This window comes from Muntiacus reevesi, chromosome 3 (genome assembly GCF_963930625.1).
Source record: "Muntiacus reevesi chromosome 3, mMunRee1.1, whole genome shotgun sequence".
Taxonomy (NCBI): Eukaryota; Metazoa; Chordata; class Mammalia; order Artiodactyla; family Cervidae; genus Muntiacus; species Muntiacus reevesi.
The window spans coordinates 257,185,233-257,208,730 of record NC_089251.1 but is presented as its reverse complement, the minus strand read 5'-3'; positions in this window follow the sequence as shown (position 1 = coordinate 257,208,730).

Genomic DNA, 23,498 nt, shown 5'->3' with positions numbered 1-23,498 from the left:
GTTATTTTTCTAGAAAAACATGAACTGGAGACATGATGATGACCTGTATAAAATATTATTTAAATCTAAATTGTCTGGTCAGCTTTCCTCAGCCTTTCTGGAGTGAGTAACAAAAGTCTCAATAAAATACAAGCTAACTAACCCACCAAAAACAAACAAACAAACAAACAAAAATAACTGTAAGCTGTTTGAAACATTCCAGCTAAAACAGTACAACCAGAAATGGATAGGCTAAAATCTGAAGAGAATGGAAGTACATTAAGATGAACCTCTTATATTCCCTCAGGATATATTCCAGTACACTATACTGGGGACTGAGGTCAATCAAAAAGAGTGCTCAGAGCTTGCTGGGCTGGAGAGACAGAATTTAAAGCCCACAGATATGTCTGCAATAGCTAACATGCCTTACAGAAAGAGATTATGGGAGCTCAACCTAGTGTTCTATCTGCAATCATTTGTCAAGGTGACTGCCCACTCCAGCATTCTGTGACCTGAGAAAAGCAAAATGAGCTGGCAAGGTGCTAAGAGTCTGAGGAGGAATTCCTACTGTCTACAAATGAAGAAGAGCTGGAGATTGAAGTTCAGAGCATGAAAAAGTAGAGAGTCCTATGAAGCAGTCCAGTCTTTCAGTTGAGACCCCTTCATGGATATGCTTCAGGAGTAAGGCAAATCAGAGAAAGAATATCACCTTACAAAGTCTGAAACTCAGCCTTGATTGCATTAAAATGAGCTGCCAGTATTCTAACTTTATGAGAAAATAAAATTCTTTCTGGAGGGATATAACTTCATTTAGAGTATTAGTTTTTCATACAAAATGTTTGAAATTCAGAAACACATATCAGGATTATGTGTGGGATTAAATGATTAAATGACCAAAATACAAGGAATAAGTAGAAAAGATAAATAAAATCATAGGAAATCCAGATATTTGAGTTATCAGGCTCCACTGGCTTAAAATGATCATAAATGATATGATCAAAGAAACAGAAAGATGGAATTTTTAATTAGGTAACTGGAATCTATAGAAGTGAATCAAATGGATTTTCTCAAACTGAAAAGTATCACATAAATAAAAATAAAGTACAATATAAATAACAGACACAGGAGGAGAGAAAATTAGGGAACTGGGAAAGAACAAAAAAACTATCAAGTTGAAGTACAGAAAGAAGTTATAAAAAGATGGAAAAATACAAAAAGGGCACAAGCAACATATAAAATAAGGTGAAATGCTTTAACAAACATGTAAATGTAGAGTCACAAAGTGTCAATGAAAGAAAGATGCAGCAATTTTGTCAAAATAGTAGACCAGCTTTCTCAAAATAGTTAAGAAACATTACAAATTTCAAACTGCAAATTCAAAGAAATAAGCATTTAAAACGTAATGCAACTGCTAAAAACCAAAGACACAAATATTAAAAATAGCCTGAGTTAAAAGGCAAATTACTTTCAAAATAAGAAAATAATAAAAGCTGAGTTTTTAAATAAAAATTAGGGAAGCCAAAAGGCAATCTTGAGTTGGTAAAAGAAAGTTAATGGCCCACTCATAATCTTAGCTGCAGGGGGAAAAATATATATATATATATATACATACACACACACACACACACACACACACACATTTACCAAAAAGAAGCAAAATAAAGAGGTTTTCAGAAAAATAAAAATATGCTGCCAATAAACCAACTGCAAAAGCAACATTAATTCTTTCAGACTAGAGGAAAATAACTTTGGTTGCAAGAAAGTATATAATAACTAAAAGGGTAAGTATTAGGGTAAATGTAAATAAATATATCTGTTCAAAGCATTAAACATGGTTGCCTGGGAGCTAAATACATGTAGATTAAAAAACAATGAACCCTGAACAATGTACTTGAAAATCTGCATATAATTAATAGTTGACCTTCCACACAAGCAGTTTCCCCACATCCATGGTCCCACATTCACAGTTGCACTAACCACAGGCCTTGCAGTCTTGTATTATTTGCTACTGGAGAAAAATCCACAAATAAATAGACTCATGCAGTTCAAATCCATGTTGTTCAAGTGTCAGTTGTATTTTATACACACACACACACACACATTAAGAAAAGCACAAAAGCCAAAACAGTGTTAAATTGACCAAGACTATTTTAGGATCCTAGCACTGATCAGGAAGTGGTCAAAGTTATTTTATAGATTCTAATAAATAGTAAATAAGTAGCCTAAGCAGTAATATTTAAAATGCACAACTAATAACAAAAACAATATTTGATTCTCATGTTAATATAGCCTAATTTAGCAGTATTTTCTGTATCAGATATCTTGCTCACTGTCATCCAGTCTTCAGTGATCTAAGGTTAAATGTCACTGTCTGGTCTCAGTTTTGGTGGTCAGGCTTAAAAGAAGAGTGACTGATGGGCAACGGACCAACCCCTCTCTGATAGTGCAGTAATAGCAGCCAACTATATCCAGAAGTAGAATAAATTCTGTCCAGCAGAAAAGCACTATAATATTCAGTAGTAGTAGCTAGCCAAACAGAATATATAGTTCCCCCTTCCCCACCCCGAGACAACACTTAGAAAGTTCTCAGAAATATTAGCTAGTCTCTTTGAGAAGCTCTTCCCACAATTATTCAGTCATTTACTTCCTCATTCAACAAATATTTATTTGGATGCTTTATTATGTAAGCAGTGCTATATATGATCTGTAGGTCTTTCAATGAATAAAGTCTCAGGCAGAAGATAGGGATCAAAAATAAAAGGACAATCAAATAAATATGCAAATGCCTACTGGCCATAACTGTCAAAAGAACGGCAAAACAAGGCGAGCAAACAGCACAGTGAACCAGCCTGGGGAGAGTTGTTCTTTTAGGTGGGGTAGTTGGGAAGGCCTCACTGATAAGGTGACCCTCCTGCAGAAACCCAAATCAAGTGAGATTTCTAGTTATGAGGATGCCTGAGGACAAAGCATCCCAGGCAAAATGGAAGTATCAAGGACCTGAGAAAGTTATATTGGTATGCTTGTGGAGAGCATGTGGCAATAATGATGGAGCCCAGTGTACTTGTAAGGTGTGGAGAAGGGGGCGGGTAGGATATGTGGGGAAGGAGGAGTCAGAACCGACTTGGGTTTACAGTCTAAATGAGATGGTCAGCCATTGGAAGATTTGTATACATTTATGTAGCCCTGGTTTGAACAACGGGTTGTGGAAGGAGTAACAGAGGGATAGAAAGACAGTTTAAAAATTACTACAGTCCAGGCAGGACACGGAGTGGTAGCAGTAAAGATTGTAATAGGTGGTTAGATTCTCAATGGATTTCAAGATACAATCTACAGACAGAAAGATTAGATGTGAGTGGGGGAAAAATGTACCAGAACAACACTATTCCTTTTGTCTTCAGGAATAGTAACAATGATTTGGGAGCAAACTGAAGGGAAAATTACAGATTCTTTTTGGGGTATACTAATGTTGGGGGAATGTGTAATTTCCTCAGTTCTGTCTCACCACAGCAACAATTTGAAATGATGGAGCAGTGTTACAGCTTGGTTACAGCTCAGTTTTGTTAGGCAAGCAAAAGAAAATACATCCTCCAGGTGTGAGGGCTGGCCGACCCAAAAGAAGAGGGGAGCTAAATTTTGGCTCCTTCTTTTTATACGTTTTTTCTCCTCCCCTCTGAACCTGCCTTGTGTAAGCTGGGCTAACCAGGAGGGCTGTTTGTTTCATCTGAGGTTCTCTCTCTGGTCCTCCGTTATTCTTTTGTTCTATTTTTGTAGGCTTTTTCCTTTCTTTGTCTTTTAGCCACTGCTATTTTGGACTCCTTTTTCCTATTCTAACAGCCTAACATTCCCCCTCAAGAGATGGGAGACCCAATTCTTTGGAAATAGGGGCATCAAGGTCTCTCTGGCTACTTCCTGGTGAGCTGGGATGGCGAGGGGCATTGGGCCTCTCCCTCTCGCTAGTCTCAAGCCTCAGAGTCCTTATAGTGGTATCCATCCAAGGGTGAGTGATATTTTCCATGGTCAGATATAGTTTTATATATCCTTGTTGAACTGGTTTACATGTTGTAGTTTGTTGACCTGGGCAGAGACAAAACAGATTAGACAAGTGATAATACATGGAGCAATCAAAAGCAGCATCAATATGGTGATGACAGGGATTAGTAGGGGCATTAGCCAACTCCAAATTACATCTCGCCAGGAGAACAATTCCCCAAAGAGATATTGCAGCCAACCCAAGAACTCTCCAGCTCATTCTTTAAGATCCTGCATTATCTGAATGTTTTTCTTGAGGACTGTGAGACTTTCTTTAACTTAGCTGGAGGTATTTACCCAGAAACAACATGTTTCATTCAAGATGGCTCAAGTTCCTCCTTGTTTAGGGATTAGGAGATCTATCTCCTGTCTATTTTGGAGTACAACCCCTGCCAACCCGTGTTAGCTCTTCAGAGCTATCCTGAGAAATCTTATCCCCAGAAACTTAATTTTGGGGTGTTCATTAGAATGGCACTCATTTGTAGTCCTGAATAGGTATCTGAGCTCTCCCAGGGGCTCACAGGTATATTGAGTGTCCTCTTCTGTTTTCTGCCATGGCTTGACTCATGAGTAGTGAATTCAGGAGTCATATCCTGGTACCCATGACTGCTGTGGGGGCAGGAAGTATTACAGGGTAGGGGCCCTTCCATGTGGACTGGAGTTGAGCCTTTGGGGGCCCATCTTTCCAGACTTTAATTAGGACTTGAGTCTCTGGAGCATATAGTGGTGGCTCTTTAGAGTCTTTTGGGTCCTGGTTGACACCCCACAAGTGTATAGATTGTTGGAATTGCCCGATGGCCTTGGTATAAGACCAGAGGGTTTGAGCCTCTGGATCTAGGAAGAGGTCATTGACATAAACAAAAGCTTTACCATATAGCATTTCATACAGACTAAGACCAACCTGGTTCTTAGGGGCAATATGGGTGTTGAGGAGAGATATTGGTAAAGACTCTGTCCATCCCATGGAAGTCTCCTGGGTTATCTTTTTTATTGCTGATTTTAACAGTTAGTTGCCTCGTTTGACTTTTCCTGAAGATTGAGGCCTCCAGGTACAATGGAGATAATAAGTAATGCCCGATGCTTTAGAGACCCCTTGTGTGACTTTAGAAGTAAACGATGTCCCTTTGTCACTTTGTAATGACCTGGGCAGACCAAATCTTGGAATGATTTCAAGGAGCAGTTTTTTTTTTTTTTTTTTTTTTTTTTTTTACCACCTCCTCAGCCTTCTCAGTCCAGGTGGGAAACCTTCAATCCATTCTGTAAATGTATCTATCATGACTAATAGGTATTTATACCCTTGAGAAACTGGCATCTGTGTGAAGCCCATCTGCCAGTCCTCTCCTGGGTAGATCCCATGTCATTGCTGAGCTGAGCCAGCTGGGGTCTTCAAGCTCCTGGAGGGTTGTTTAATTGGCAAGTGGAACAAGAGGAGACCACTTGCCCTATAATCATTTGGAGGCCTGTTCCTCTGAAGGAACTTTCTAGTAATCCTTGGAGGGCCTTTTCCCCTAAATGAGTGGTGGCTTGTAAGGAGTTAAACAACTTCCACTGGAGGTTCCCAGGCAGAAAAAAGAGTCCCTCATCTTGAAACCACCCCATATGATCTTGAAAACCCTCAATCTTAGCTTTAAGGGTCTCACCTTCAGTATGTGAAGGAGTTTCTGGCAAATTAGTGTGTGGAACTAAGGTGGCAACCACTATTAGGCCATTGTTCTGTAATGCTGCTCTCTTAGCTACCTGATTGGCTGCTTGATTCCCTTGTTCCACTTCTGTGCTCCCTTTTTGATGTTCTTCATAATGGGAGACTGAAACCTCAGTGGGCAGTTGGACTGTCTCCAAGATCCTGAGGATTTGATCACCATACTTGATTGGGGACCCTCAGGTGGTCAAGTGGCCTCTTTCTTTCCAAATAGGAGCATATGCATGTAGCACCAGAAGGGCGTATTTGGTGTTAGTGTAAATGTCTACTCTTTTTCCTTTTCCCAGTTCTAAAGCTCGAGTCAGAGCTATGAGCTCAGCTATTTGGGCTGAAGTACCTGGTGGCAAAGTTTTAGCCTCTATCATCTCAAAATTAGAGACTACTGCATTTCTGGCCCTTCTTTTTCCATCCAAGACAAAGCTGCTTCCATCAGTGTACCAGATTTCCTCATGATTGGTCAGAGAATCTTCTGACAATCCCTCTTGGGGTTTTGTCCAGTGGTCCAAGGTTTCTACGCAATAATGAAAGGGGAGAGAGCCCTCGGGGGTAGGCAGGAGGGTGGCTGGGTTAAGAACCTCATAAGGGGATATAATCAGGCCTTGATTTTCAGTCAGCACTACTTGATATCTGAGGATCCTTTGATCAGACATCTGTAAATGGTCTTTCTCATTTAGGAGTTATTTCACTTGGTGGTTGGTAAAAATAGCTGGTTTGACCCCAAAAGAGAGATTTAAAGCATCTTTTATCAGGACTGCAATAACTGCAAGATTTCAAAGGCAGGGAGGCCAGCCTCAGGCAGTTGGGTTGAGCCTCTTGGATAAGTAAGCCAAAGGCTGGGACTCAGGTCCCAACCTTTGAGTTAACATTCCCAAGGTTATTCATTTCTTTTCATGGACATAAAGTTAGAATGTTTTTTCTGGGTCTGGCAACCTCAAGGTGAGTGCTTGAGTTAAGGCTTGTTTTATTGTAGCCTCTGTCTTCTTTTACAGAGTTCCCCACATCAATGGGATTGAATCATCCTGTCCCTTCAAGCTTTCATATAAGGGCTAGGCAATTAGACCATAGTTGGGTATCCAGATTCTACAATAACCAGGTAGCCCCCAGGAAATCTCGCAATTGTTTTCAAGTCATGGGGGAGGGTAACTGGAGGATTCCTTGTACTGGATCAGAGGACAGCCTCTTGGACCTGTGTGAAATCTGAATTCCCAGGTAAGTGATCTTTGTCTCAAATATCTGTACCTTAGCATGGGAGACTTTATATCCCCTCTCTCCCAAAAATTTTAGAACCTGAATTGCATGTCGTTGGGCATTTTTCTCATCTGTAGTAGGTCATCGACATATTGTAATATTTTCCCATTAGGTCCCAGGTCTAGATCTAGGAGATCCCAGCTAAGGGCCTGTCCAAACCTGTGGGGCTATCTCTGAACCCCTGAGGTAATACTGCCCAAGTCATCTGTTGGTGTTTTTCTCCTCGAGGCTCCCACTTAAAGGCAAAAAGATATTGGGATTCCTTAGCCAATGGTATGCAAAAGAATGCATTCTTGAGATCCAGGGCTGTAAACCACTTGGCCCTGGGTGGGATTTTCCCAAAGATTACATAGGGATTGTGTACTGTGGGATGGAGGGAAACTACAGCTTCATTTATGATCCAGAGATCTTGAACCATTCTCCAGGTTCCATCCTTTTCCTTTACAGGGAGGATCAGGGTGTTACACGGTGAATTGGTGGGGATCAATAGCCCACAGACAAGGAATTAACATTAGAGGCTGTAGTCCTTCCCGAACTTCTCTTCTGAGGGAAGAGAAGCTGTTCTGTTTCCAGTTTGGAAACTGAGTGGGATCTCGAAGGAAAATGACGACTGGTTTTGGTTGGTGGGCTTGTCCAGGGGTCCCTTGGTTCCACACCTGGGGGTTAATTTTGCCATCCCATAGTTTTTGGTCCCTTCCTATTGGAGAGGGTGTAATGGGTTTCTCAGTGGTAGCCAGATGCTGTAGGGCTCCAGGGGCTGAAAAGTTTTCCATCACAAGGGTGGTCCCCAGTTTAGTGAGTATATCTCTTCCCAATAAGGGAGTAGGACTCTTAGGGACCACCAGAAACTAATGGGAAAATATTTGTCCATCCCAGCAGCAAAGAAGTGCTCAGACGAATCTTTTTGTAATTGGTTTTTCCTGTAACACCCAAAATAGTACAGGTTTGCGGGGAGAAGCCTCCGGAGTAGGAGGTCAGGACAGAATAGGTAGCCCCTATGTCAACTAAAATCTCGGACTTACCTGTCACTTCCAGTTGCACCCTTGGCTCCAGCCCAGTGATAGTTATCTGTGACAGGCAGGCTGGCTGGAGCTTCAGTCTTGTTGAACCATCCTTAGGGAAGGCTTGGTGTTTGACCTTGAGGCCCTTGGGTCCTGAGGGTAAAATGCTGCCCAAAGCCCCAACTGATGGCATTTGTAGCAAGCTGTTTTAGGAGATTTGTCACTGTTTGGACACGCTTTGGCCCAGTGTCTACAGATTAGGCATTTGCCTTGTGCCTTGTCCTTTAAGGACTCAAGGTTTGCCATAGGGCTTCACTGGAGAACGGCCAGCATCTGGGCATGCCTTATCTCTTTCTTTCTCTGCCTGTCCTGGGACTTGACCTCCCTCTCCTGTTCTCTGTTATAAAAGGTATTGGTGGTTGTCTGGACCATCTCATCTAAAGAGGCAGCAGGGTCCTTCTGCTGTAGTTGTTGTAACTTTATCCTGATATCTGATCCACATTGGGATAGGAATTTGTCCTTTAAAATCACCTGTCCCTCATAAGCATCTAAGTCCAGACTGGTAAACTTTTGGAGAGCCTCTTTTAGCCTTTCCATAAAAGCAATAGGGTTCTCATTGGGCTCCTGAGTTATTGCTGAGACCCGGGTAGAGCTGATTACTTTTTGCTGGGCTGCTTTTAGTTCTGCCTTTATACAGATCAGAAAATTATCCGTTTCCCAGATTTGCTCAGGGTCATTATAATTCCAATTAGGATCTGAGGAGGGGACCACAGTTTCCCCCACTGGGTATTTATTGCTTAACATGTGAAGCCCCATAGTATACCTTCCGGCTTCCTTTAAAAACCTAGCACCATAGGGTCAGATAAAGTTTGACTAAATATGACCATAATGTCCTTCCATGTCAAGTCAAAGGCCAAGGTAATGTGTTGGAATGTGTGTATGTATTTGCCTAGGTCATCTGTATAGCTTCCCAGGTCTTGTTTGATCTGTCTTAGTTCTAAGAGGAGAAGGGTTTATGGACCTGGGTTGGTCCAAATTCTCCTCCATTTTCAACTAAGGGGGACATACTTGAGTTGGCTTTTGTGGAGGGGGTGCTGCTGGATTTAGGGGCACGTTTAGATACAAGGAAGGAGCACCAGGCAACTCAGGAGCCAAGGAAGGTAAGCCTTCATGGGGGGCTACCTTCTCTTGGTTGTCTGTGCCTAACACCATTTGTCTAGTAGGCTCACTTTTAGAGTACACGACAATCCCATACTTAAGACAGAGTTCCTTCATCTCTTAGTTGGAAGAAAATTTGCACATAAGGGATCTCTGTCCATTTCCCTTGTCTTTTGCAGAATAAGTCTAGCCGCAGAATGCTATTGTAATTTAAACTCACATCCTCAGGCCAGTGTTCCTTATCCCCCAGAGGATACCATGGCCATGCAATGGCACAAAAGAATTTTAAGCAGCTTCTCTTTAGAGTTAGAGGATCGAACAACTTCCAGTTATCAAGGATGCATCTCAAGGGTGTCTGTCAGGAAGTGGATTTGTTATGCCCCATTTGAAAGATAGTGGTGACAGGGAAGAAAAGGGGAAAAAAAAAAAAAAACTAATAGGCCTCCTTCTATTTTTATGGGCGGACTTCCTTAGGGGTGAGTCTTTCTGAAGCTTACCCTACCCAGTACTGTTGCAACCTGAGAGCTGGGTATCCCCGGGTCAGTGTGCAGATCCCCAGGAAGGTTGAGGCATGACAACGTCTGGGAGATAGAATCCCCGGTCAGGTTGAGTCATGTTGGCCTCCCAAGAACTGGGTCCCTGGACAGGTCGAGGTGTGTCACTCTCCTGAGACCTCTGGACTGGCAGATTGCCAAGCAGGTTGAGGTGTGACAACCTTCCAAGGACCAGATCCCTAGGCAGTTGAAGCAGGTCAACCTCCTGGGACCCCAGGACTGGGCTTGGGAGTCCCCAAGGTTTCCAGCGTGACCAGTGCTGGGTAGGATTAAGGGTTGTAATTTTAACTCATTGCTCATTTGTCCACCATGGATGGGAATAGATACCATGATGTAAAGCAATCCAAGCCTGTACCCTGAGACTGGGAACCTGGTGAAATAGTCATAAACCTTATCCTCTTATTGCTCTGAGGGAATGTGAGTCACTGATTTCCTCCCCTAGTCCTCCATAAGACCAGTTTGGGGTGTTTCCAATGATAAACTTTCACTGTCATAGATCCACTTTAGGTAATAACAGAAGTAGTGACAAAGGAGTGGGTTATCTGGTCCTGTTAGTGGCTTTAAGAATATTTTAATAATAAGCTGGGTGGAGTTATATTGCCTACAGGGGAGCAGGATCCTGGTCGTAGGAGTTAGTAACTGGCTTAAGAACAAATTGATAAGAGGCAACAGGCCATATGTTTCCAAAAAATGGAGTGGAAATTTGATCCAGGAGTATGTTTGTAACTTTAGGAGAAGGGTGGTAAGGGTTTGGGTCCAAAAGGCCTGCAGGAAAACTCTCAAAGTGATAAACATTATCCCTGGAAGCTAAATTGCCTTTGAAGGGATGCCACCCACAGATGGCCTTCTGGCAGGCATTGTGTGCTGTCAACTACTCTAGCGGGTTCACTGAGAGATGCTGTTGTTGCACATGTTTTAGGAAACATGGAAGACGAAGGCCTGAATATCTACAGGGATTGGATATTACATAGTATTTCCCTCCCAAGGGGCAGCTATTTTCTGGTTTTCCCTCCAGTAGATTGTAGAGGCAACACTGTGGGTTGGGATGGGCCTAAGTAAAGGAGCATGAAACAGGAGGGAAGGGGGCAGGGCACAACTTTTGAAAGAATGACATAGCTCAAGGGCATAGCATAAACCAGTTAAAATCAAATGGGTCCAAGATGACAAGTCAAATTCAACTAAACCTTGATCCTTTATCTGCAAGCTAAATGACACACCCAGAGGTGCCAGGACAGTTCCAAGGCACTGTCAATTGAGTGGTTCCCTAATTGTTGAAATGATCCTATTCATTAGCATATGAAATCACCCAGCTCATAAAAAACTAAATACACCACATTCCATGGTTGTCCTCTGCAAGGACCCACAGCCTGTGGAGTGTGCTTCTCTCTGAATCTGAACAAATCTACCTCTTACCTATCACTGCATTTTTTCAATGAGACATCAAGAACCTGAGCTTCATCAGGTCCTGAAGTCAGGCACCATGGGTTTTGGTCGGCTCAAGTTCCAGTTGGATATGACTGAGTGACAAAGAATAGCAGAGAGTCCCTGCCATGTGGGTTTGAGTCCCAATCTTAGGTAAATGGTTTCAAGTACAACTTTTAGAAATAGAAAGATGACGACCTGCCCAATATTTTGTAAGCAGTGGCATAGATGGAGAGAGGAGTTGAAGGGTGGGAGGAAAAAGCAGTGGGAAAAACGTCCAAAGAATCCACTTCATAACCTGTCAGAAAATCTGCTAAATACCTGACCTGTGCTCACAGTTTTCATTGGCCTCCTTGGCACAAAGAAGATTAAGGACAGAAGAACCCTCACCCGCTTAGGCAACAGCTACTAAGGCATAGCTGATAGTAGAGCCTTCAGGACACACTGGGAAGTATCCTCTATCAGAGTCCCTCGGTTGCACCCACTGCCACTCTCCTATTCACAGGGGTTTGAGGAAACAAGAAGCAAGAGATTGTAAAGGAGTTAAGATTTTGTTAGCCTTACATTCTTCCAGCTATAGGAGCAAGGACCTCCTGCCCTAACTGAAGATCTTCTGGAATCTGAGACTGAGCCGTGTGAGCTTTCTGGCGAGTTTGTTTTAGCTGTCCTGGTCTCCAGCACACTGGGCTTCTTGTCATTGCCTCTGTGGTGGGTTTTCTTTGCGTTCAGCTTCCACCGTGAGACCTCTCACTGAGTTGGGTTTCTGCCCTGCTTGGCCCTTGAAGAGGCCAAGCTGAGGTTGTTTCAGCCAGGTTAAATCCAAGTCATGGCACCAGAGAGTTGGGGGAGTGTGTAATTTCCTCATTTCTGTTTCACCGCAGCAAAAAATTCGAAGTGGCAGACCAGCATTACAGCTTGGTTACAGCTCAGGTTTTTTTGGCAAGCAAAGGAAAATACATTCTCAAGGCGTGAGGGTGGACTGACCCAAAAGAAGAGAGGACCTCAGTTTTGTCTCTTTTTATATGTTTGTTCTCCTCCTCCGAACCTGCCCTATGTAAATTGGGCTAGTCAGGAGGGCTGTTTGTTTCACCTGAGGTTCCCATTCCAGTTCTTGGACGTTCCTTTGTTCTATTTTTGTGGGCTTTTTCCTTTCTTTGTCTTTTAGCCACTGCTATTTTGGACTCCTTTTTCCTATTCTAACAACCTAGCACTGAGTTTAAGTTTAGAGAAGCATTAACTATTACATATTTATTCATCACTTAAGTAGTACTGAGTGTCTTTTCCATTACTAATACAATTTTAGGTGTTGGGAGTAGGGCAAGTTATGGGAGAGGCAAGGTCTCCGCCTTATCGAAGTTTCTAAGCAGAGAGATCTATAAAAATATAAGCGAATAGCATATAAATAACAGGAAAAAGTCAGAATTGGAGTTGATATGAAGGACAACTATAATGTGACTGACTCAATTTAGTGAGAATGAATTACCATTCACCTTTAACTAATGGTTGTTCACATTTTCTTGTATGTTGACAGAGATCATGTAAAAAAAAAAAAGCTGACAATTTGGAAAGATATTCTCCATATTTATTTCAATAATTATATTTTATGCTTATACCTCTTTCTTATCAATGAATTATCACTATCCTTAATGTTTTTATAGTTTTTATTTTGACCTTCTTATTTTTTAAAGTTTTATATTAACCACTTTGATCCAAAGTTTGGAAGATAATTTATATACATAAGCAAAAAACTATAGTTCTATCACATTCATACAGATTTCTGATCTTGAGATAAGGACATAAAACAGATTTGGTTAAAGGAAATTCACTTAGTAAAACTGTACTAAGCAAAAAAACATATCATATTCTGTGTATAGATCTCTATTATTATATGTGAAATTAGAAGCCATATCCTTCTGTTTATAAACACATAAATTTTGTTTTCAGGGAAAAAATAAGCTGGTATTTGAGACATATGACATGTATTAGATGCTTTCTATTTAGAGAAATGTTAATAAATATTTAGTTTATGCATTGAATTCTAAGCCTTTCAAAATGCATGTCATTCCTATTCCTGAGCTACTTGTATAAATTTTCTTTGAGGATTGTTATTCTCGTAATTCCAGTTATGCTTCAGCATTAAGTACAGGGAATGACTGGCAGTATTTTTCAAAGGTGTGCTGGCATACCAGGCAAAATATATCCATTGTAGAATCCTGCCTTTATGAAGCTTAGTCCTTCACTGATTCCACATCAGTCTACTCTTTGTAATCACTTTAATTACAAATGCTCCATGTGCCATTATGATTATACATGGTCATGTCTCATTCTTTTTTATTAAATTATTTTCCAGGCATTCATTTAGCATTTGCATTCTGCATCATTATAAACTAATCAGTTTGACTGATTTTCCATAAGTTTTCTCAGTAAATAAATGCCACTAGCACTTTCAGCCTCTAAATACTGTATCTTTATGGATTCAGTAATTATCGTAAGATACCATGGGAAGCACATCTGTACCTAGGTTCAATAAAGACACAATTTTACAGTTCCTTTCTGAGGTCTTTCTAAATAGATAATGAAGTGATAAATTTGATACCATAGGACAAATGACACCAGGTCATTTTCAGTGATTTCATCAGAATAAATTGTTTCATATTTTCATTTATAAGGTACATATGTATATTAATATGCCTATGACTGATTCATATTGATGTATAGCAGAATCCAACACAATATTATAAATCCATTATCTTCCAATTGAAAACTATATATGAATGTATATACATATATAATATATATTTTAAATTTTTTCCTATAAAGGCATAGAAAATTATGCTAGATTATTCCTTTCTTGTTTTTTGTTTACAATTACTTTACTGCCTACCACAATATGTTTTTTATCCTAAATAAACTTTCTTTTTAGAATTCTATGACCTGATCACTAAAGATTGGATTTTGTAGAGGATTTACTTCTTTTCTGAAGCAACTGACCACTAAATGAGTCTTTAATTAATATCATATATCTTCATACTTGGTCATAAGTATTTATAAAAATGAAGATCATTGTATAGGAACATTACTATTTAAAATGAAATCTAAATACTTTGTATTGGGGAAATATTTAATTTGAAAAGAAGTATTGTAGCCTTAATATAAAAAGTAACATTTCAGATTTAATCTTATTTAAACATCTTCTTTTCACTAAATTTCATTTGCTAATAAAATTTCTCCAAATTTTTAATGCCTTCACTGGTTTTCACATTTGTGCCCTTTTTATTATTTGAAATAGTTTCAGTAAGCTTTTTTTTTTTTAAGATATGTTAGATTTGTTTAATGTGGATAGCTTTTAAAGTCTTCATTGAATTTGTTACAATATTGCTTCTGTTTTATGTTTTTGGTTTCTTTGTATGCAAGTCATGTGGAATGCTAGCTCCTCAACCAGGCATTTAACCCACACTCACTGCATTAGAAGGGGAAGTCTTAACCACTGAACCACCAGGGAAGTCCACTGCAAGTTTCTAAAGGTCATTTTTTTTCTCTCTCTTCCTGGAATAATCTTCTCTATATTTTCACTTCATTTTTCAGGCTATTGTATCCCTATTCTCTCAACATGGAGGATCATACTCTTTTTTCATCCTTTTTCTCCTAATCTGTATTTTCTTTAATGTTAAGGACTTCCTTAGCTATAATTTTACTGTCCTCGTTGGACCTTATTTCTTTAACTCGTGCTTATTTAACTTCAATGAATGTAGGTGTGCATGCCCATTCATGTCTGATTCTTTGTGACCCCGCGGTCACAAAGTAGCCTTCCAGGCTACTCTGTCCGTGAAACTTTTCAGGCAAGAATAGTGGAGTGGGTTTCCATTTCCTGCTCCAGGGATCTTCCTGACTCAGGAATCAAACTCACGTCTCTTGCATCTCCTGCACTGGTGGGTGGATTTTTTACCATTGTGCCACCTGGGAGCAATGAATGTAGCTGGGTCATAAACACACACATTAAGAATTTTCCCTAAAATCATTAATTTTCCATCATACTTCTTATTTTATGATGTTTACCTTTAGTCTGCTCTCTTTCCAGTCATAGTCTAAGCAATTAAATTATCTTTTTATTTACTGAAGTTCATTTTTTCCGGCTGAGGTAGCCATATAATTTCTATCTCGAGTTGGGACACTTCTGTGGGTGAAGAAAGGCTCTTAATAATTATATGAGGATAGCTGGATTTAACCAGATCTTTCACATGCAAGTGAGAACAAACAGTCATATTACACATCGAAAACTATAGAAAGTCCAGAGTTGAGCCTTATTTTATCTCATTTGTGTTCACACACCAATAGCTATAAGAATTTTCACTTCTTATTTATGTGGGAAAATACACATACACACACACACACACATGTACATACAGCCTCTTAACCTGAAGAAAGTAAGTTCAGCTTTTTCTCTTTTTTTCACATCAACAGGTTTAGAATGAGAAAAATGCTGGGTATAGAACATGAAGATTAAGGAAGAGCTAGAGATAAAAAGATCATAATAAAGTCATAGAAAGCTACTAGGAAAGCTTCCCTTGTACCACAAAGTAGGGAATCACAGCAAACATATATAGTAAAATGGAACTCTGGAACCAGGAATTGTCTTAAATCTAGAATAGAAAGTTCTAAGCATGAGCAAACTATAGTGATATATGTCTTGCTGAACTAGGAAACTTGGTTAACTTTAGGCAATGTCTAATTTTTAAACTGGCAGGTTTGTATAAATAGAGCGATAATGCATCAGTTAGAGTAAGATAGGAAATAAGAAAGTGATTTGATTGCTAAAACTGAAGCAAAAGGCAGCAAAGTGGTCCCAGGATCACCTGATTATTAAATAATGAAAAATGCCCACTAGCATTGTGGACTTAATAGCAGGCTAAAGAAATAGTTTACTTGAAATCACCCTAAACTCAGAACCAAAATTGTGAATAGGTGAGAATGAGTCTGAGTTTGCAAGTGGTGACTTCATCATGGAAAATATCTGGAAGAGCTCAGAACCAGGCATGGCTTTACAATGAAGATTGGCCACCAGTAGGCATAACTTTCTGTCACAACAGAAGTTCATGGGAGCTTAGAAGACTGCATTTTTAGAATTTTTTTTTTATTCAGAGAGTTCTAGATTTACAACAAAATTGAGGGGAAGGTACATATATTTCTCACACACTTCCTGCTCTAAAATTTGCATAGTCTCCCTCATTATCAACATCACTAAACAGAATGGTACTTTTCCTTTTTTTAATTCAGATAAACCCACACTAACACATCAAGATCATCTAAAGTCCATAGCTTACTTATTATTTTACTCTTGATATTGTACACTTGTGGATTTAGACAAAAGTATATAGACACATGGGCTTCTTGGGTGGCTCAGACTGTAAAGAATCCGCCTGAAATGCAGGAGACGCAGGTTCGATCTCCACGTTGGGAAGATACCCCGGAGAAGGGAATGGCAACCCACTCCATTATCCTTGCCTGGATAATTTTATGGACAGAGAAGCCTGGTGGGCTACAGTCCATGGAGTCACAAACAGTCAGACACAATTGAATGACTGAAACTTTTGCTTTCATAATGACATCTATTCATCATTATAATGTCATGTGGAGTATTTTCACTGTCTTAAAAATTCTCTGTGCTCTGCTTATTCATCTCTCCCCCAACTCCACCTCCTAGAAACCACTGATATTTTTGTTGTCTTCATAGTTTTGACCTTTCCTTTATGTCATATACTTGAAATAACATATTATGATTTGTGATGGGCTTTTTCACTTAGTAATGTGCATTTAACTTTCCCTTCATGTCTTTTCATGGCTTGATAACTTATTTCTCTTTAGTGCTAAATCACATACCATTGTCTGGTGTACCATATTTTACTTATTCATTCACCTACTAAAGGTCAACTTGGTTGCTTCTAAATTTTGGCAATTATGAAAAAAGCCTCTATAAAGATATGTAATACTGTGAATTTTTCATAGCCATTACTATTAAGACCTACAAAGGTGTTGGTAGATATTTAAACAAAGTATCTAATAACAAAGGTGTAATGTAAGGAGCAGTGGCTGCGCTTTGCTGTAGCAGTCGTAAAGATACACCACACGTCCAAGGTAAGAGAAACCCAGGTAAGACGGTAGGTGTTGCGAGAGGGCATCAAAGGGCAGGGCAGACACTCTGAAACCATAATCACAGATAACAAGCCAATCTGATCACACAGACGGGGCCACCCAAGACGGACGGGTCATGGTGGAGAGGTCTGACAGAGTGTGGTCCACTGGAGAAGGGAATGGCAAACCACTTCAGTATTCTTGCCTTGAGAACCCCATGAACAGTATGAGTAGGCAAAATGATAGGATACTGAAAGAGGAACTCCCCAGGTCAGTAGGTGCCCAATATGCTACTGGAGATCAGTGGAGAAATAACTCCAGAAAGAATGAAGGGATGGAACCAAAGCAAAACCAATACCCAGTTGTGGATGGGACTGGTGATAGAAGCAAGGTCTGATGCTGTAAAGAGCAATATTGCATAGGAACCTGGAATGTTAGGTCCATGAATCAAGGCAAATTGGAAGTGGTCAAACAGGAGATGGCAAGAGTGAAGGTTGACATTCTAGGAATCAGTGAACTAAAATGGACTGGAATGGGTGAATTTAACTTAGATAACTATTATATCTACTACTGTGGGCAGGAATCCCTTAGAAGACATGGAGTAGCCATCATAGTCAACAAAAGAGTCCGAAATGCAGTACTTGGATGCAATGTCAAAAATGACAGAATGATCTCTGTTTGTTTCCAAGGCAAACCATTCAAAATCACGGTAATCCAAGCCTATGCCCCAACCAGTAACACTGAAGAAGCTGAAGTTGAATGGTTCTATGAAGACCTACAAGACCTTTTAGAACTAACACCCAAAAAAGATGTCCTTTTCATTATAGGGGAATAGAATGTAAAAGTAGGAAGTGAAGAAACACCTGGAGTACAGGCAAGTTTAGCCTTAGAGTAGGGAATGAAGCAGGGCAAAGGCTAATAGAGTTTTGCCAAGAGAACACACTGGTCATAGCAAACACCCTCTTCCAATAACACAAGGGAAGACTCTACACATGGACATCACTAGATGTCAACACCGAAATCAGATTGTTTATACTCTTTGCAGCCAAAGATGGAGAAGCTCTACACAGTCAGCAAAAACAAGACCGGGAGCTGACTGTGGCTCAGATCACAAACTCCTTATTGCCAATTTCAAACTTAAATTGAAGAAAGTAGGGAAAAACACTAGACCATTCAGGTATGACCTAAATCAAATCCTTTAGGGCTATACAGTGGAAGTGAGAAATAGATTTAAGGGACTAGATCTGATAGACAGAGTGCCTGATGAACTATGGATGGAGGTTCACGACATTGTGCAGGAGACAGGGATCAAGACCATCCCCATGGAAAAGAAATGCAAAAATGCAATGGTTCTGAGAAGGCCTTACAAATAGCTGTGAAAAGAAGAGAAGCGAAAAGCAAGGAGAAAAGGAAAGATATTCCCATTTGAATGCAGAGTTCCATAGAATAGAAAGGAGAGATAAGAAAGCCTTCCTCAGCAATCAATGCAAAGAAATAGAGGAAAACAATAGAATAGGAAAGACTAGAGATCTCTTCAAGATAATTAGAGATACCAAGGGAATATTTCATGCAAAGATGGGTCGGATAAAGGACAGAAATAGTATAGACCTAACAGAAACGGAAGATATTAAGAAGAGGTAGTAAGAATATACAGAACTGTACAAAAAAGATCTTCACAACCCAGATAATCACGATGGTGTGATCATTCACCTAGAGCCAGACTTCCTGGAATGTGAAATCGGGTGGGCTTCAGAAAGCATTACTACGAACAAAGCTAGTTGAGGTGATGGAATTCCAGTTGAGCTATTTCAAATCCTGAAAGATGATGCTGTGTATGTGCTGCACTCCATATGCCAGCAAATTTGGAAAACTCAGCATTGGCCACAGGACTGAAAAAGGTCAGTTTTCATTCCAATTCCAAAGAAAGGAAATGCCAAAGAATGCTCAAACTACCACACAATGCAGTCATCTCACACGCTAGTAAAGTAATGCTCAAAATTCTCCAAGCCAGTCTTCAGCAATACATGAATTGTGAACTTTCAGATGTTTAAGCTGATTTTAGGAAAGGCAGAGGAACCAGAGATCAAATTGCCAATATCTGCTGGATCATTGAAAAAGCAAGAGAGTTCCAGAAAAAACATCTATTTCTGCTTTATTGACTATGGCAAAGCCTTTGATTGTGTGGATCACAATAAACTGTGGAAAAATCTGAAATAGATGGGAATATCAGACCACATGACCCACCTCTTGAGAAACCTGTATGCAGGTCAGGAAGCAACAGTTAGAACCGGACATGGAACAACAGACTGGTTTCAAATAGGAAAAGGGATACATCAAGGCTGTATATTGTCACCCTGCTTATTTAACTTATATGCAGAGTACATCATGAGAAACGCTGGGCTGGAAGAAGTACAAGCTGGAATCAAGATTGCTGGAGAAATATCAATAACCTCAGATATGCAGATGACACCACTCTTATGGCAGATATTGCAGAGGAACTAAAAAGCCTCTTGATGAAATTGAAAGAGGAGAGTGAAAAAATTGACTTAAAGCTCAACATTCAGAAAACTAAGATCATGGCATCTGGCCCCATCACTTCATGGGAAATAGATGGGGAAGCAGTGTCAGATTTCTTTTGGGGGGCTCCAAAATCACTGCAGATGGTGATTGCAGGCATGAGATTAAAAGACACTCTCTCCTTGGAAGGAAAGTTATGACCAACCTAGATAGCACGTTAAAAAGCAGAGACATTACTTGCCAACAAAGGTCCGTCTAGTCAAGGTTATGGTTTTTTCAGTGGCCATGTGTGGATGTGAGAGTTGGACTGTGAAGAAAGCTGAGCGCTGAAAAATCGATGCTTTTGAACTGTGGTGTTGGAGAAGACTCTTGAGAGTCCCTTGGACTGCAAGGAGATCCAACCAGTCCATCCTAAAGGAGATCAGTCCTTGGTGTTCATTGGAAGGACTGATACTGAAGCTGAAACTCCAATACTTTGGCCATCTGATGTGAAGAGCTGACTCATTTGGAAAGTCCTTGATGCTGGGATACATTGAGTGCAGGAGGAGACGGGGCCGACAGAGGATGAGATGACTGGATGGCATCACCAACTCGATGGACATGAGTTTGAGTAAACTCTGGGAGTTGTTGATAGACAGGGAGGCCTGGCGTGCTGCAATTCATGGGGTCGCAAAGAGTAGGACACCTCTGAGCGACTGAATTGAATTGAACTGAACTGAATGCATTTGGTGCAAAGACAGTGAAAATTTATTTTCTAAGAATTGTTCTAACTACTGAAATTTAAAAATCACAGAAAAATTATAGAAATTACTCCATCTCACTAACATTCCTGAAATGTTGAAGTTTTAGTATATTCATCTGGACATCCATGTGTAACACCATCTGGGAACCACTTTGCTATTTGCACACATTTTATTTTATGCAAAGATGAGTAAATATTTAGTAAAATAATATATTACTTGTAGTTTAAAATGATGTAGAAATAATGAGTAAACAACCATTGCAGGTTGTAAAGCAGATGTATTCTAAATTTTTGAGATAACTCTAAGTCAATGTACTTGGAAACTGTATAAAAATAGAATAATAATGAAAGTTTTGATTTATAAGATTTTATTTTGGGTAGTATTAAATGAACTATACAAATTATGAAACCTTAGATTTGAACAGAGCCTCTCTGGAGATTTAGTTAAATTTATCTCAGGTGGTGTAGTAGGTAAAGAATCCTCCTGCTAATGCAGGAAATGCAGGAGACCTGGGTTCAATCCCTGGGTTTGGAAAATCCCCTGGAGTGGGAAATTGCAACCCACTCCAATATTCTTGCTTGAAAATTCCATGGACAGAGGAGCCTGGCAGGCTACAGTCCATAGGGTCACAAAGAGCCAGATAAAACTGAGCATGGATACATCCATCCTGACTGAGAACATAGATATGGAAATTCAAGGAGTTTCAATGCTTTGGAAAAATTCTACAAACATTCAGCAATGGAATCAGGTTTAAGACTTTGTTAACTGACTCTGTTTCCCCATCTCTTTTTATTTACATTTTAACTACTGCCTTAAACTTAATTTTGATTGATATGAGTTTAAATTTGATGAACTATTATATTAGCCTATTTATTACACCCTGATATAATTTTTAAATAAAATTATATATATATAATTTATTTTAAATTTTCCTTTAAGAAGGAAAACTGCTAAGTCAGAATTAAAACATTAGAATATTAAATTTAAATGTTAAACTTTGATCAAACATGTCCATGTTTTAGAAAGTCAAAATTTGAATACATTAGACATGTAGAAAAATGTATATTTTTATTATTCAGGCATTTATTACCAAAGAGTTATGTATTAAAAACTCTGATTAAAAATAGATATATTGACCTCATTCTGAAAAAAAGTTAAAATTCTATTAGGAATATGTAACTTGATCAGATTCTAATTAGTGGCAGTCTAAATACTTGTTCTGTTAAGGTTTTTGTGGAAGTAGATGCCATTTACATTTAAGTTTATTACAAAACATCTATCAGTATGTTAGAAATGTGAAGTCCTGATTCTTCTATAAAGTACACATAAACACTTCAAAAAAAAAAAAAAAGAAAAAACACTTCAAACAATGTTTCTTGAATTATGCAATGCATTGAGCACACTGCAAAGTTGTTTTAAAATTATTGTTTACTGCAATATAATAAAGTCATAAAAAGTAATTGCAATTATTGAACCCCAAAAGGCACCACAAGAGTTAATTGATCACCATTTGACAAATGTATTACTTGGAATATTGCTACCTAAAAAAAAAGGGTTAACAAATGGTTATGGAGTTTTTCATCCTAACTTTAAGGATATCTAAATATTTGATCTTTAGTTGTATCCTTGAAATAATAAGTAAAAAATTTATAAGTATTCCTTTATTAGACTTAAGATAAATGATTTCTGCCTAAATTTCTTTGTAATAGAGCAAGCATCCATACTTTATTGTAAAGATCATTTATAATATATATATGTATATGTAAAACAAAATGGTATTTCATTGTATTCTATTTTTAACTAAAGATTTTCTCATGTAATTTCATTTATTTCTTAAAATAAAAACATTTATTCCTTATTTTAAAGGTTCTTTCTGATATAAATCCCATGACTTTTCCCTAAATCTAAAGGCCACTTGAAATAATCTCAAAATTTAATTTTCTTTTATTTATATGTCATACATAACAGAAAATAAATCACTCTACAACTAGCTCAATTGGTCTTGCCCGAGTTGAAAGATTACTAAATATTTAGAATTAAATTTAGAGTAAGCATTGATTTTTCTTAATATAAGTTCAATTAAAAAAATGTTCAAAGGCAAATAAGCCACCTTATTAGAGACCAAAATTGCTTCAGCAATTCTTGCTAGGAAGATGTATCAGAGGGCCTCTAAAATCCTTTTGGCTTTTGAATTAAAATTATATAGCTCTTTCATTAATAAATTTTATAAGACAAGCAGCACTTTAAGAAATCCCTGCCTCTTTAAAATTGTCAGATCCAGAGCAGTTAAAAAAAAAAAAAAAGAGGCAGACGACCTAAATAGACATTTCTCCAAAAAAGAAATAAAGGGGGCTGATAAGCATAAGAAAAGATGCTCAGCTTCACTAATTATTAGAGAAAAGCAAATCAAAACTTTAATGAGGTACTATATCACATCAGTCAGAATGGCCATATGAAAAAGTCCCCAGGGTTTCCTTGGTGGCTTAGTGGTTAAAAAATCCTCCCATCAATGCAGGAGACAAGGGTTTGATCCCTAATCCAGGAAGATCCCACATGCTGCAGAAAAACTAAGCCTGTGCACGACTATTGAGCCTGCGCTTAAAGCATGGGGGCCACAACTCCTAAAGCCCGAGTGCCTAGAGCCTGCGCTCCGCAGCAAGAGAGTCACTGCAGTGAGAAGCCCGCGTACTGCAGCAAAAGGTGGCCCCGCTCTGCTCTTTGCAACTAGAGAAAAGCCAGTGCAGCGATGAAAACCCAGCAAAGACAAAAACAATTTTTTTTTTTTTTTAAGTTTACGAAGAACGAATGCTGGCAAGGGTGTGGAGAAAAGGGAGAACTCTTACACTGTTAGTGGGGATGTAAGTTAGTGCAGCCACTGTGGGAAATAGTATAGAATTTCCTTAGAAAACTAAAAGTAGTATTATCATATGATCCAGCAATCCCACTCCTGGACATATGTGCAGACAAAAGTATAATTCAGAAAGATAGATGCACCCCTATGTTCATAGCAGCGCTACTC